At 43.5% G+C, this 14,883-nt stretch overlaps 1 pseudogene; it reads left to right on the top strand.

The window, feature by feature from the left end:
• Nucleotides 1–9,052: 9,052 nt before the first annotated feature.
• On the top strand, nt 9,053–10,463 carry LOC127757861 (26S proteasome non-ATPase regulatory subunit 1 homolog A-like; annotated as a pseudogene).
• Nucleotides 10,464–14,883: the final 4,420 nt, after the last annotated feature.

Raw genomic sequence — 14,883 nt, 5'->3', positions numbered from 1 at the left:
CTATGATTTGACAATATGGTGCTACAGTAAACATTTGTTAATGACGGATTAATTAGGTTTAATTAATTTGTCTTGTAGTTTCCTGGTGAAATCTGTAATTTATTTTGTTATTAGACTACGTTTAATACTTCAAATGTGTGTTCGAATATCCGATGTGACAACCCAATCCAAAATTTTTTGCCAACTAAACAAAGCCTTAATTTCTATTACTCGCAAGCTGTGGTTGCACTTTCAATGTCCAATGAAAGAATCTTTGTATACTCCATCTCAAAATATAGGATGCAGTTTTATAATACAAAGGCTTTATTCATGCATGTAATGAACTAGCAGCAATTTCCTTTCTTTTTTTTTAATTCATTATCCTCGAGATCTCTAATCTTATACAATGCATGCATTGTATTTATTGGGATAATGCATTGTATTTATTGGGATAATCTAAATAAGGTGATACTTGCTCTGTTTCATATTATAAGATTTTCTAGCATTCACTATATTCTTATATATGTTAATGAATCTAGACATATATACATTTTGAATATGGATAATAGTAGAAAGTCTTATAATATGAAATGGAGGGAGTAGTTTTTTTTTTCTTTGTATTAGTGGTAGTTATGTTATATTTTAGGACGGAGGAAGTTATAAGGTAATTAAGCAGAACACATGGCTTTCTCCATGATCCCCCGGATCCAAAGCATTCGTTGTTTCTTCAGTCGTAACGCAACGCAGATACGATGCAATGGTTTTTACTGACACAATTCGCAAGTGCCTCGTGAGCTTGTATCTAAACGTGCATATGTAACCCCATCTGATAAGAGCAAGGTCAATAGTATAGCCAACTACTGGCTCCAAAATATCTATAGCCAATCTAATAATAGCCCATTCATACAATAGTTAACTATAAAAATATACTACACCATTAATACCCGGTCCCACCTCTCATACACATAATATTTTGGAGTCCGTGTTATAGCCGGCTATAAATTTGTAGCCCGCTTTCTTCTCTCTCTTCTATTTTTTTCTTGATATATGGTTATAGCTGGCTTATAGCATGCTATTGTACCTGCTCTAAGACGTTTTGAATTGAAAAAGTCCACTTTTACTCCCTTAAATATCGGCTGAATCTAATTCGTATCCCTTAACAAGAAAACCGGATAAGATGGCTTCTCGAACTATTGAAACCGGTGCAATTTGACTCAGTGGTTTTGCAAGCGGTTTTGACTGATGTGGCGTCTACGTGGCGGTGTTGACCCGGTCTTCGTCCCACGTGTCGCTTACGTGTAATTAGAGTAAAAACAAAAAAAAAATTGTAGGACCAACATGTCATCCACACACACAAAAAAAAAAAAGTGGGACCTACCGACATGTGGGTCCCACATGTCATCCTCCCTCTTCTTTCCTTTCTTCCTCCTCCCTTCCTCTCTCCTTTATCTCTCTCTCCCCCGGCCTCTTTTTTCACCTTGCCCGGAGCGGTGTTGGGGAGCGCTGGTGGCGGTCGGGAGCGGTGGTGGGGACGGCAGTAGGGAGCGGCAGCGGCTTGGCTACTCTACCGTCGCCGTCTCGGCTCCGTCGAGTTCTTCCCGTGGGACATCGATGCCGTGGAGCAGCTGGAGATATTCCAAGAACTCGTCGTCCAAGAAGCCAACCAAATCGCCAGGGGCACTCGACGGGCTTTCGGCCGACACGCGCCCCCCGGTACTTGCCGAGCTGCTTCTGTCGTTGGTGCTGGGTAAGACGTGCCACAAGGCGTTGGCGGAAGCACCGACCGTGAGCTTGTTGACGGCGAGGCACGTGTCATGGGTGGAGGCGTTCCAGACCCTGAGGCACAGAAGCTCGTCCATCATGCGCGACATGTCGACACGGAGGGCGCTATCGAGGCGGGTGGCGGCCGCAGACGCCGCGGGGAAAGGCTGGGCCTCCGCTAGGTCGAGGATCTCGTAGCTCTCGCCGTGGAGCCAACGCTCTCGTTGTCGAGCCCAGCAGCCGCAAGCGACGCCCTCACTGTCAGGCCCTCGACGCCGTACCCTTGCCGCCGGACGCCGCCGTCGCCAGCGCCGAGGCGGATGGGGCCGAGAAGAAGAAAGGAGGAGAGGGAGAGGGGGATAGAGAGGTTATTAGAGGGAGGGGATGACATGTGCGCCAGCTTAACTTTTTTAATTTATTTGATGACTAGGCTGCCACATGTACGCCACGTCAGCGAAAACCACCCTTAAAACAGTCGAGGGAGTCGTTTTAGACGGTTTTAATAGTTCAAGGAGTAATCATATCTAGTTTTGTGGTTTAGGGATACGAATCAGATTCGACGTATCTTAACTATTGAAAGGTGAAACTCACAATAAAACGAGGATGAGCCACATCACTCGATAAATATTAGCCGTGGATTCACTACAAGATAAAAGAGGATATGTGATTTTTGACCGTTGGATTAGATGGATTGTGAAAATAATAATTTGAAGGGGTTCCGAAGATGAAACTCTAGAAGGAAAGAAAGAAAGGAAGGGGGAAAGCTAAAGAATAAACATACGAAGGTATAATGTTATAAATGTAATTTACGATTTGCATCTCTTGTAAAATAAACTATTTTACTAATAAACCCTTATCGTAACTAAATTCATGGGTCAGCTATTTCGAGTATATAAAAAAAATGTATGTTCATTTGATTAATTTTGTTTCTAACATTTAATTTTAATATATTTGAAAAAAATTACTATAAGGACATGAGCAGTTAGGGTCGTCCGAATATAAGTTTAATGGTTTTCACACGAATATAAATGAAATCAAATTCATTCCTTACAAACCTATAAAATTTTTGTGTATAGGCTATAAAAAACATGTGCCAATAAAAAGTAAGGGTCATGCAACCACGAAGACCTATAATACAATAACTTATAAAATTTGTTAAAAAAATTAAGCTTTTTAGTGTATTATTATAATATTAGTCAGCCCGACCTATATTTTTTAACGAGTAACAAGAAACTCATAAAAAAGACCACTCCCACATAACACGTAATAGAAAACCTAATTCAGTCGGCTGGTGATTTTGTGGCCAAAATCATGCCGAAAAGTGACAAGATCAAAACCACTATATTCCATTTACTGTGGGTATGGTGGAGTGCAAGAAATAAAGCAAACGTCGGGGAGGAGATGCTGTCCCAGGGCAAGATTGAGCATCGTGTTCAGAATACTGCAGCGAATACAGTTCAGTCTGGCCGGTCTGTGAGAAAGGGCAACACATGGAAGACACCTCCACTAGGTATTCTGAAAATAAACTTTGATGGAGCTTATTGGGAGATGTCCAGGGATGGAGCCTTGTGTTTTGTGATTAGAGGTGAAAATGGACAGGGAGTGTTAGCTGGATCAGGGCGTTTGCCGATGGTTTCAAACGCACTAATGGCAGAGGCAGAGGCTTGTTTAGCTGCACACGAAGCTGCAATAGATCATGGCATTTCCCGGGTGATTATTGAATCGGATTGTCTCAATCTTGTTTCTGCTCTCAAATCTGATGAATTCGACAGAAGTGCTAGAGGTATCATCTTCAGGGAATTACGTCTTCTTTTATCTATATATTTCATAGTAACAGATATCAGGCATGTCCGTCGATCTTGTAATGCCTGTGCAGATGCACTTGCTCACATGTGTTTAGATAGGGACCCGGAACAATCAAATAAAGTGAGCGTATTTCTATATATATATATATAAAAGAAAACCTAGAGTCGCGCGGATGGGTGACATTATTGGTTAGTATTGAAGGGAGTCTAATTGGACTTTTTCCTTTTGAATTTTAAAGTCAAAATGAGCATAGGGCCGGCCGGCCCAAAGAATAGAGGAGCACAGAGGCTTTAAAGCAGCGCGTGCGCGCGTGCATCTTCGAGCGAGCGTGGCTGACGTCGTCGGGAACTAAACCGACGTGACATTGGGAAAGAAATTCGGACCACGGACAAAAAATTGAGGAAAAACAGTTTGAATTTTGGGCCAATTGCATATTTGCCATTGGTTTGAATTGCTATTGTGAATCTGCCATTAAAAAGAATGCAATTGCATGTTTGCCATCAAATACAGTTAGAACCAGACGGTCTGTCGTCGGATTGAATGACTGAACAAACACCGTTAGAAGATTTGGTTTTATGAAAATTAGAAAAAAATAATGCCCGTCAAAGCTGCCATGCAATTGCAAGATTAACAACCATCCTCATGCTGTTGATGATGTAATCCATACTGCTGAGCGGATGTCACCATGGTCGGCTGCTGCTACTGCTGCTGCTCAACCGCAACAGACTGCAGAACCGACCACCTCAGCACCCGCCTCCGCCGCCGTTATTCTTCCGAAAATTTGACAATTTGGCCCTTTTTGAAAACTATTTGCAAATTTGGTCCCAGACAAAAACTATCACCAGATCTGGACCCCGACCTCAGCGCCAAGGTCGATGGCGCTGAGGTTGAACACCTCAGCACCAACCGCATCGGCACTGAGTACTTGACGGCCGTTTCCTTCGGTTTATGGCCGTCTGCTGACGTTTGGGGGGGGGGGGGGGCTGAATCTCCGCGGCAAACAATTAGGCGTTGAGGACGGCCAACTCAGCGCCATAAGATTTGGCGCTGAGATTGCCTCCCAAGGGATGAGAGCACGCATCTCAGCGCCAAAGACCTTGGCGCTGAGGTTGTGCACCTCAGCGCCAATTGCTCTGGCGCTGACATGTACAATCTCAGCGCCATTCTATTTGGCGCTGAGGTCAAGCAGTGGCTGGCATAGCACAGCCAGCCACACAGAAATTGACAGCATCACACACATCACAAAATTGACAGCCACATAGTATTTAACACATCACAGCAACTGAACATCCATCAACCATCACAGTATTTAGAGTTCATCACATCCATCAACCATCACAAAATATAGAGTTCAACACATCCATCAACCATCATCTAGAGTCCAACACATCCATCTAGAGTTTGATATAAAGTCTAACGCTGCCTAGAGTGTTAAGTACAAAGTAATCCACTAGTGCCGACCCCTCCGGCCACTAGTGGAAGGTGTGTACCGGTCCACCGGTCCCCTCTTTCTCTGCGGGCGACACTGGGAAGGCTGCGATGGCTGCGGGGCACCTGCAAGCTGAGATGACCCGATTTCTTCGGGTTGTTCCTCTTCCTCTTCGTCACTCTGTCCATCTCCTTCTTCCCCTTCCTCATGTTCTTCCTCCCCTTCATCATGTTCTTCCTCCCCTTCCTCTTCAGCTCTTTGTTGACTTGTTTCTCCGGCCTGTGTCCGCGTTAGTCTTTGTTGTGGGTCGACTGCGTCTGTGGACCTACAACCAAGTCTTGCCGCTAACATCCGACTTCGTTGTTTTAGCCTCTACAAGAAGAAAACAAATTAGTTAGAGGCAAGTGAAATGATTCATGGATTGAACTAATTGGTTAATTACCTGAAGTGTGCTCCGAAGTATCCCAACTTCATTCTCTGACCCAGCAGGTGTGCCAAGGGCAACACCCGCGTCGTTCACGGACCTCATCAGCTCACGTGCCTGCAAGTGGACGATCATCATCTGAGTCTACGGCATACTCAACCTCATATCCCTCCTCCTCATGTGTGTCATCATACTCCTCTGAATGTTCGTGCAGTAAATCAACACTCAATCCATTCATCAACAAAGTCTCCTCACACTCCCTCCGAGTATATATTTTGTCTCGAAAACAGAACCGCACCAAGGATGCTAATTGAGCATCCGTTGTACGCTCTTCTCCACCTCCCCCCATTGATCCATCTGCCACTTCATTATCATCATCAACAAGATTTCCAACTATCGGAACTGCCTGATTCCTTGCCTCATTCACCTCTATTGCTTCCTCCTTCTACAATTCCACATTTACCTCCACCCCTTCTGATTCAAGCCTGCTTGACTTATTAGCCTCAACTGCTTCCTCCTTCTGCAACTCCACATTTATCTCCACCCTTTCAGATTCCTGACTCCTTCCCTTATTCGCATCAACTGCTTCCTTCTTTTGCATGTTAACATCAACCCCCATCCCTTGAGATTCTATGACTTCCTCAACTGTCAAAGACTTAACCGACTGACTTTTCATATCTCCTTCATCATCAAATGCTTCATAGTTTGGTTCATCATAAAACAGTGTGCGATTGAGGTCAAAAGAATCATCTCTGCAGTCAGTACGATCAAGCTTCAAAGCAACCACCTCAAGCGACTTGAATTGGGAGCCCAACACTATATCCACATATGTGTTCCACTCCAACTCCCCATTCAAATCTAGCATGTACTTGTGTGAAATGGGTCCTGCTCCAACATCATATCTACCTTGTATAGCTATAGACTGATTGCTCCACCCCAGCACATCCTTTGTACGACAAACTAACTCCTCAAAACTAGGTTTTCCACCAAATATAAGTTGCTTAACACTCATCCCCTCGAAATTGCTACCACTGTTACTTTGCTCTACCACCGAACCACCATAGTGCAATCGTACTAATCTATCCATCTACAACATTAACCGACATATTAGCATATAGCATTTTTTAAAAACTTGAATTTGCAATAAAAAAAATAACCTACAACTATGTCCCCTAACGAAATTGTCCATAAATATCTAAACATACACAAACTTCCATTTGTAACGATCCATCCTAAATTTGAACTCTCGCATTGTGATGAAAATTAAAAAAAAAAAAGAAGTGTTCTTCACTAATTTGGGGGAAAAATTAGGGTTCTTCCCTAAGTGCCAAAAATCTCCACTAAAAATTAGGGTTCTATGAGCATCTAACCATTGCATCACCAACAACAACCACAACCACAGAGTAGAGAACCAACTAATTAGGGAAAATAACCCCAGATCACTATTATAGGGTTCATCCATCAATGAGCAAATCCAAGCAAAAAAATGCGAAATGACGAGAGGATTCGGAGGAGAATACCTTGCCACTATGTCCTCCAACAATTTCCCCTCCAAAATGCGACGATTTAGTGGGGATTTTTTCGATTTTTTTGGAGGGGAGGAGAGAGATAGTTCGGCACCGTCACGCCTCAGCTGACAGCCACTGAGGAAGAAAGAAGGCCCGGGCTGCTGGGCGCGGCTCGGCCAAGGGTTGTAGGACCTCAGCACCAGACCCGATGGCGCTGAGGTCCCGAAGTTCAGCGCCAAGTCGGTCGGCGCTGACATTGCGCTGTTCGCCTTAGGGCCGTCAAGTACTCAGCGCCGATGCGGTTGGCGCTGAGGTGTTCAACCTCAGCGCCATCGACCTTGGCGCTGAGGTCGGGGTCCAGATCTGGTGATAGTTTTTGCCAGGGACCAAATTTGCAAATAGTTTTCAAAAAGGGCCAAATTGTCAAATTTTCGGGTTATTCTTGGCTGTAGCTGTTAGAATATGTGTCAAATATACTTAGTACTAGTTAGACTTGGAGTTGTAATAGGTGTTAGGACTAGAGTAAGAGTCGGACTCTATCCTAGAATCACTCATAAATAAAGAAGGGGGCACCACAATGTAACCATGGTGACTACAATGTAGCGTAGACACGTAGGGAGATGATGGCAGTGTGGCCATGAACTCGTAGCGGCTAGGAGCTATATTGGTTGGGGATGAGCGCCCATAATCAGAGCCCTGGGGATATAGACTTCAGCTGAATCTCGTTAACAAATATCGTGTGTTCATGTGTCTTCATTTGGCATGTCTTGAATGATCAATGATTGAATCGATATAGAAGGTTAGTCGTCGTTCCGCTATATCGACTAACTTTTATAATAGTAGTTAGTAGTGTAGCTGCCTCCAGAATCGATCGCCTCAGCGCCTGCCTCCGTCCAAACTGCAGCCGCCTGCTGCTGCCACCCAAGCCGCTGACCCGAATTTGGGATCTAGGTTTTCTAAAGGAAGAGAGGAGGAGGGGAAGGGGGGAGGGAACAAATGAGTGCTATCAGGGTCTGAAGAGAGGCAGGAAGAGAACCGATCCTACGCCAAGGACAAACCAGTCTTATGCCCTTGATTTTTCACTTTGGTTTTATGAATTGCTTTTTAGACTCTTAATTGCACACATCAAACAACAATGCTAAACAAAAGCTATTCTAGGGGTAAATTTGCAGTTTCAGTTTTTTTAATGGTTATTCAAGTTAGGGGTAAAAGTAGTGGTATATTTGTAATTCGCCCTTGAATTTTTAATAATACTGGAAAAAAATGCCCGTACATTGAAAACGGGTGAAGACTATCTTAATCTTATTATTGTTATACAGTTTAGCTAAAGTGAAATTTACTGGATATTGTTTTTACACATTAGCATGTGAGTTTTTTTTAAAGAGATTTCTTATACAACTCCTGTATTTTTAAAAGCAAACGAATTAAAAAAACGACTCAACTACGAATATTAATTCGAAAAGCGAATAAACGTAAAAACGGAAAAAACACTTTCAATTTTTATAATAGTAGAGAAGAGAAGAGATAAATACTTCCTCCGTTTAGGTTATAAGACGTTTGACTTTGGTTAAAGTCAAGCTGCTTCAAGTTTGACTAAATTTGTAGAAAAAAATAACAACATTTTCAACCCAAGACAAATTTATCATGAAAATATATTCAATTATTGATTTTATGAAACTAATTTGGTATTATAAATATTACTATATTCGTCTATAAATTTAGTCAAATTTAAAGCAATTTGATTTTGACAAAAATCAAAATGTCTTACAATATAAAAACAGAGGGAGTAGTAGACATTGGGTTCGAGTGTAGGTCTAAGATATCATTTTCGCGAGGCGCGTGGTCCGTGCCAAGGTCATGCGTGTTCCATTTCTTTTGTTTGCAAAAGAATAAGTACAATTTTGGTCCCTTAACTTTACACTGAATCCGATTTTCATCCTTAAACCCAAAAACCAAATACAATTGGACCCTGAAACTATCAAAATCGATGTAAACGAGGTCTCTCAGCGGTTTTAGCAGACGTGACGCCTACGTGATTGGTTTGACTAGATCTTTGTCTCACTGTTATATTGAAGTGTCAATTTAATCCTGAAAAAATAATAAAAACTACATACTCACATGTTAGTTACACACAAAATAATTAAAATAGTGAGACCCAGGTGAACTCCACGTGTCATCGTCACTCCTTTCTTTCATCTCCCCTCTCTTCATCGTCTCTTCCCGGACGGCGGACGGGCAGGTGGGCGGCGAGGAGAACGGCGGAGCAAGCGAGCGAGACGGCGAGGGTCGTTGTCGTCCGCGGCCTCCGTGGTGGTGGCCGTGGCTGCTCAGCGGCTGGCCCAGCAGAAGCAGGAGGAGTCGGAGAGCCCGACCGCGGGCTCGACGAAGAGGACGACGACTCCGGCGCCATCGCCGCCGCGCGCGCCAAGAAGGCGTCGTACGCTTGGATAGTTGGATTTTTCTGCCAGGGGAACTGCAAAGCCATACACCAGCTGCTGCATTTTGCTGTATCAGACGTCAGTGATGATGTTCGGAGGACTGCAGTTATGGCTCTTGGATTTGTTCTGTACAATGAACCTGAGCAGGTATGTGCACTATCAAATGGTGTGCTTTTTATGCCTTTATTTAATTTGATGGTTCCACTTTTATGCCTTCATTAAATTTGATTTCTGCTATGAACATGCTTTTGCTTACTACGTGTTTGATCAAGCAGCATCTCTTCATAATATTTCCAGCTAATTGGTAGAATAAGTAAGCACCGATAGCTTTGATCCACAACTCACTTCCCTGTTGTGATTGTGCAGACTCCAAGAATTGTATCTCTGCTCTCTGAATCAAACAACCCACATGGTGCTGCTTTGGAAGTGGATTAATTTCCTTGTTGGAGCCTCTCACATCAGATGTTCGCCAGGGAGCTCTCATTGCTATGACGATGGTCATGATTCAGACTAATGATCCTTTGATTCTCGTGTTGGAACATTCAGGCGTCAATTGGAAAAGATCATTCTGGACAAACATGAGGTCATGAGGGCACCATGAGCAAAATGGTATTCTAGATGCTGGTGGCAGGAATGTCACAATCAAACTTGTCTCAAGGAACAAGCACGACAAGCTCACTGCTGTGGTTGGCCTTGTTGTTTTCAGTCAGTTCTGGTACCGGCCTTCTCGATCGGCGGCTTCTCACTTGTCACCAACAGCGCTTCATTGGACTCAACTCCCATCTTAAACCCTCCATCCCCCGAAATATTCCAATAAGGCTACAACTTGAGCTGTCAAACTGCCGACAACCATTTTGTCAACGTACGCCAAGGCGAAATCTAGGGCAAAGAAGGATGCAGAAAACAAAACTAACCAGGAGAAAACAACGGAAGATGCTTCTGGCTCTAGTTCAAGCAAGGCCGGCGAAACTCAGGAGGAGAGCACTCTTATTCAAAAAAGAATCCAAGAGCACAAAAAGCAGCTCTGCTCTGAGTGCAAGTACCTCAGTTGGTTGCATGTCCTGGAGGAGGATGAATCCAGACGGAGCAGGTTTCACCGGGACATATCGATCCGATGAACTTCTCTTGGGTAGGGATGACACGAGCTGGATTCAGGAGCCTTCTTCTCTGCCGCGTTATCAACCTGGGAACAAATGAAGTTGGTTATGTGCTCAACAGCAGAAAGAACAAAAAATCCTGCAACCGCTAGAAAGCTAGTGTACTGAGGAATTAAATTTGAAAATATAATGTTGATTAGTTTTTTTCTCATAAATATTCGAGCTGTAAATTTTTTGGCAGAAATATACTATAAGTCTCACACAACTGTTACGCGAGAATGACGTGGATATGATGATATGGGTGTTCTCGCACGAGAAAAACGCGAGACAGTGCGGTGTCGCACAACGACACCACGAGACCACGCGGCCTCTCGCATCAGAAAAGCGAGACCGAACATCACAAGCGCGAGAGAGCGAACGGCTTGCTTAGAAAGCAGCCGCATTATTAGTGACTAATTACCCTATTAGTGATTAATTAAGAATAGTTTGTAATTAATGAGGTTGATTAGCGATTAATTAATCGATAATTGAGCCACTTGAACCGCCTCAGCCATTCGGTCTCGCTCCTTCTATGTGCCAGACTGTTCGGTCCCACTGTTTCCTCGTGCGAGACCGCGCAGTCTCGCGGTGTTATTGCGCGACACCGCGCAGTCTCGCGCTTTTCTCGTGCGAGACCGTCCATATGATCATATCCACGTCATTCTCGCGCAACGGTTGTGCGAGACCGATAGTATATTTGTGCCAAAAAATTTACAGCCCGAATATTTATGAGAAAAAATAAATTATCAGTATATTTGCAAATTTAATTCGCTTGCACTCACTTATGCACCCTCCTCAACTTTGGCTGCGACCACTGCTGCCACAGGCCAACAGGCTTCATCTGCCATTGGCTGTCCACGACGAGCCGCTAGCTGCCGCACGCTGGTGAACGTCCTCTCCACCTCCTGGCACCGCAGCCGCGTCTGCTTCACCAACACCCGCCTCGCCGCCGCCACCTCCCCTTCCCGGCTTCCCCCTCCTCCTCACGGTCACACGCGCCATCCGCCTCACCCTCCATCCTGTTAGGAAATGATAGGCAAACAAACGATAAAAAACAATAGATTAATCATAGAAGATACGAGATTTAACGTGGAAAACCCTCCTAAAACAGGAGAGAAAAAACCACGGACGCTAGCCAGCAAAATATCTTCACTATATCTGGGGTGAGGTTACAACTCCGCACGATGGCTTACAAGAGGTTTATATATGGTGGAACTCTAAAAGGTATTACGATCCATACCGCGGGGGCTCTGGCCTAAGCCTACCGGCGACGGGCCTCCGCTCCACTACGGTAGAAGCTGGCCTTTATTAAGTGTAAATGAATTTGGATCACAACTCAACACATCCGAGCAATCCAACCTCAGCAGCTCAAGTAGGCAGAGAGGGTGGATGAGGCGGTCCGGCCTCAGCGCCACCCGTTGCCTTCTCCTTGCAGTGCAGGGGAGAGAGAGAGATGAGAGGAGTAAGGATGACATGTGGGGCCTACTTTATTTATACTCCCTCTGTTTCGAAATGTTTGACGCCGTTGACTTTTTTAAACATGTTTGACCGTTTGTCTTATTCAAAAAATTTAAGTAATTATTAATTCTTTTCCTATTATTTGATTCATTATTTAATATATTTTTATGTAGGCATATAATTTTACATATTTCACAAAAGTTTTTGAATAAGACGAACGGTCAAACATGTGCTAAAAAGTCAACGGTGTCAAATATTTCGAAACGGAGGGAGTATTTTTTTAGCTGACATGTGGACCCATAGTTTTTATTATTTTTTCGGAATCAAATTGCCACGTAAACGTCACAACAATATCATATGGGATGAAAACATAGTCAAACCAACCCCGTATGTGCCACATCAATCAAAGTCGCCTTCCAAACCATCGAGGGACCTTGTTTGTTTTGATAGTTCGGGGACCGGTCGTATATGGTTTTTGTGTTGAAGCACGAAAATCGGATTGGGTGTAAAGTTAAGTGACCACAAATAAACTTATTCCTTTGCAAAACAAGATGGAATAAGTTCACTTTAGGTCCCTCTATTTGTTGCCATCAAAACCTAGGGTTCAAGAAGAGGGGATTGTTCTAGTTCAAATTGAGCACAGTCTATACAAAAGTCTATCGACATGGGAGCATTTTGTTACTTTTCACGCTATTTCTCTCTCCATTTTCATGAAAATAATAAAATAATATGTCTGGTGTCTAACACCTAAAATTACTGCGTTTTTGCGGTATCCATGAAAAATACATGTTTTTTCTCACAGCAAAGACAAAAAAAATCTTGTAGTGTCTTGTAGCAAATTTTGCTTACTTTTAAACAGGCAAGCTGCACCTACTAATTTCTCCAAGTTCATAGTGCTTGTTGTTTCAACAAGAATACAGTAAAAAAACAACTTTGACTACTATTTTTGTCATAATATGTATAGAAATATCAATAAATATATAATTTGACTGAAATACTTTTTAAGAATAATATATACTTTAGTCTTCGTACTTAGAAGATAAATATTTTTGACGTTATTAATAGTCAAAGTTTTTAAAAGTTTGATAATAGATTTTTCATGTTTTGGACAAGTATTATCCTTCGGGAGCGAGGATATTTTATGTTTGACAGAGGATATTACACTACTCATTCCGTTCTCAATCTAGAATGGTGAGACATAATTAGTATAGCGAATCCGAACAAACTTATATACCAATTATGTCTCGTCTCATCTTTTAGACGATGAGGGCAGAGTGGAGGCCTCATGGATCGCTCTAATTAATCTTGCTCATCAAAGCTTCGAAGTTGAAAATGCAAATATTGGGCAACACGAGAACAATCTTTCGGATCTTTTGCAGGATTCTCCACCTCTGCAAGATACTCCAATGCCTATCTACCACTCCTACAGTCTACTACACTCCTTTCGTAGCAACACTGGCAAAGTTATCTGCATCTACAGTTGTCGCCGTGTTTAGATCCTAAATTTTTCTTCAAACTTTCAACTTTTTCAATCACATCAAACACAGCCCAATGTGTTTAGTTCACGCTAAAATTAAAAGTTTGGTTGAAATTGGAACGCTGTGACGGAATAGTTTGAAGTTTATGTGTATAGAAAAGTTTTGATGTGATGAAAAAATTAAAAGTTTGAAGAAAAAGTTTGCATCTAAACACAGTGCTGGTGTCAGTACGGATACTAATTGGCAAAAGATAAAAGTGTACAGGAGTTGAAAGGCAACTTTTACTTTCACTGCATGCGTGTCAGATGAGTAAAACAGTAAAACACCGTACGTGCGCTACAGTCTAAACGTCAATGAAGCAACAAATCAATTACATGTCAGTAGTACGGTTCAAAATAATGCATTACTAGGTTGTATTAAGGAGTGAGGGTCTCCCTTGCACGTAAAACGAAATAGCGTTTAGCACGTGATTAATTAACTATTAGCTATTTTTAAAATAATATATCAATATGGTCGTTTAGTAGCTATTTCTGCCGAGATCCGGCGGCGCCGCTTGTAGAGCCCAAGGTTTTCTCTTGACCCCGCTGCCCTCCGCGACAACAGGTCCGGAGGCGACGCCAGCGACCTCCTTCGCAACTTTCTCCTTGAGAGAGGAGGAAGCTTGATGATTGACAAGAGGGCCAATGGCGTCCGTCAGAGGCAAGACCTGCAGGAGTTGAGGTCACTTTGTTTCCCCATGGAATGAAAAAGGAAGGTGTTCGTTTCACTCACACTGATGGCGGCCACCTTGTCGGCCGCAGGCTTGTCGCAGAGAGGGGTGGGCAATTCATTGGCCTCAGAGGCGAGGTTGATCAGCACGTCCCTCACCCGCTGCGTCACGACGTCGGCGGAGAGATCTGAAATGCAAAGAGGCAGATAAAACATGTCAAATTACGAGCACAAGATCACTGTTAAAAGGAAGAAGGGGACTGCAACACGAGAATGAGTACCCCGCGACGAGATCCGTATCACGTCAAGAGCCCCCTCATAGTGAAACGCGGGGTGGGCACGGGCCTGCAGCGGTTGGATGCGTCGGGCAATGAAGTCTTGAGCGACTTCATACCCGGTCAACCCCTGTTCTCGCAAGCCACCGATGATGTTCGCGAAGGCCTCAAGTGAAGGGGTTAGAAGAGGTTTGGAGGTCCAGCATTCTTGGCGAATCGGTTGGTTCTTGGGCATGACGAGAACCGAATCGAGTTCTTTGAGCTCGAGATAAAACCACTTCGATCACCATTTGGTCCGGGATGTATGGCATTGAAAGGGGATGTATCTCGCTTTCATGTCGTCACGCAGGCGAAACCCGCAACATCCCGAGACCCTGTCGGCCTCCATCCAGCGTAGTTCGTAGAAAAAACGGAAAAGGTCAAGGAAAGGCACTACCCCAATATAGGCCTCACAAAGATGAGCGAAGATGCTCAGGAAAGCAA

The sequence above is a fragment of the Oryza glaberrima genome, chromosome 12 (genome assembly GCF_000147395.1).
Source record: "Oryza glaberrima chromosome 12, OglaRS2, whole genome shotgun sequence".
In the NCBI taxonomy this organism is placed as follows: Eukaryota; Viridiplantae; Streptophyta; class Magnoliopsida; order Poales; family Poaceae; genus Oryza; species Oryza glaberrima.
Note: the sequence above shows the minus strand (reverse complement) of the source record. Positions and strands in the feature narration are given on the sequence as shown.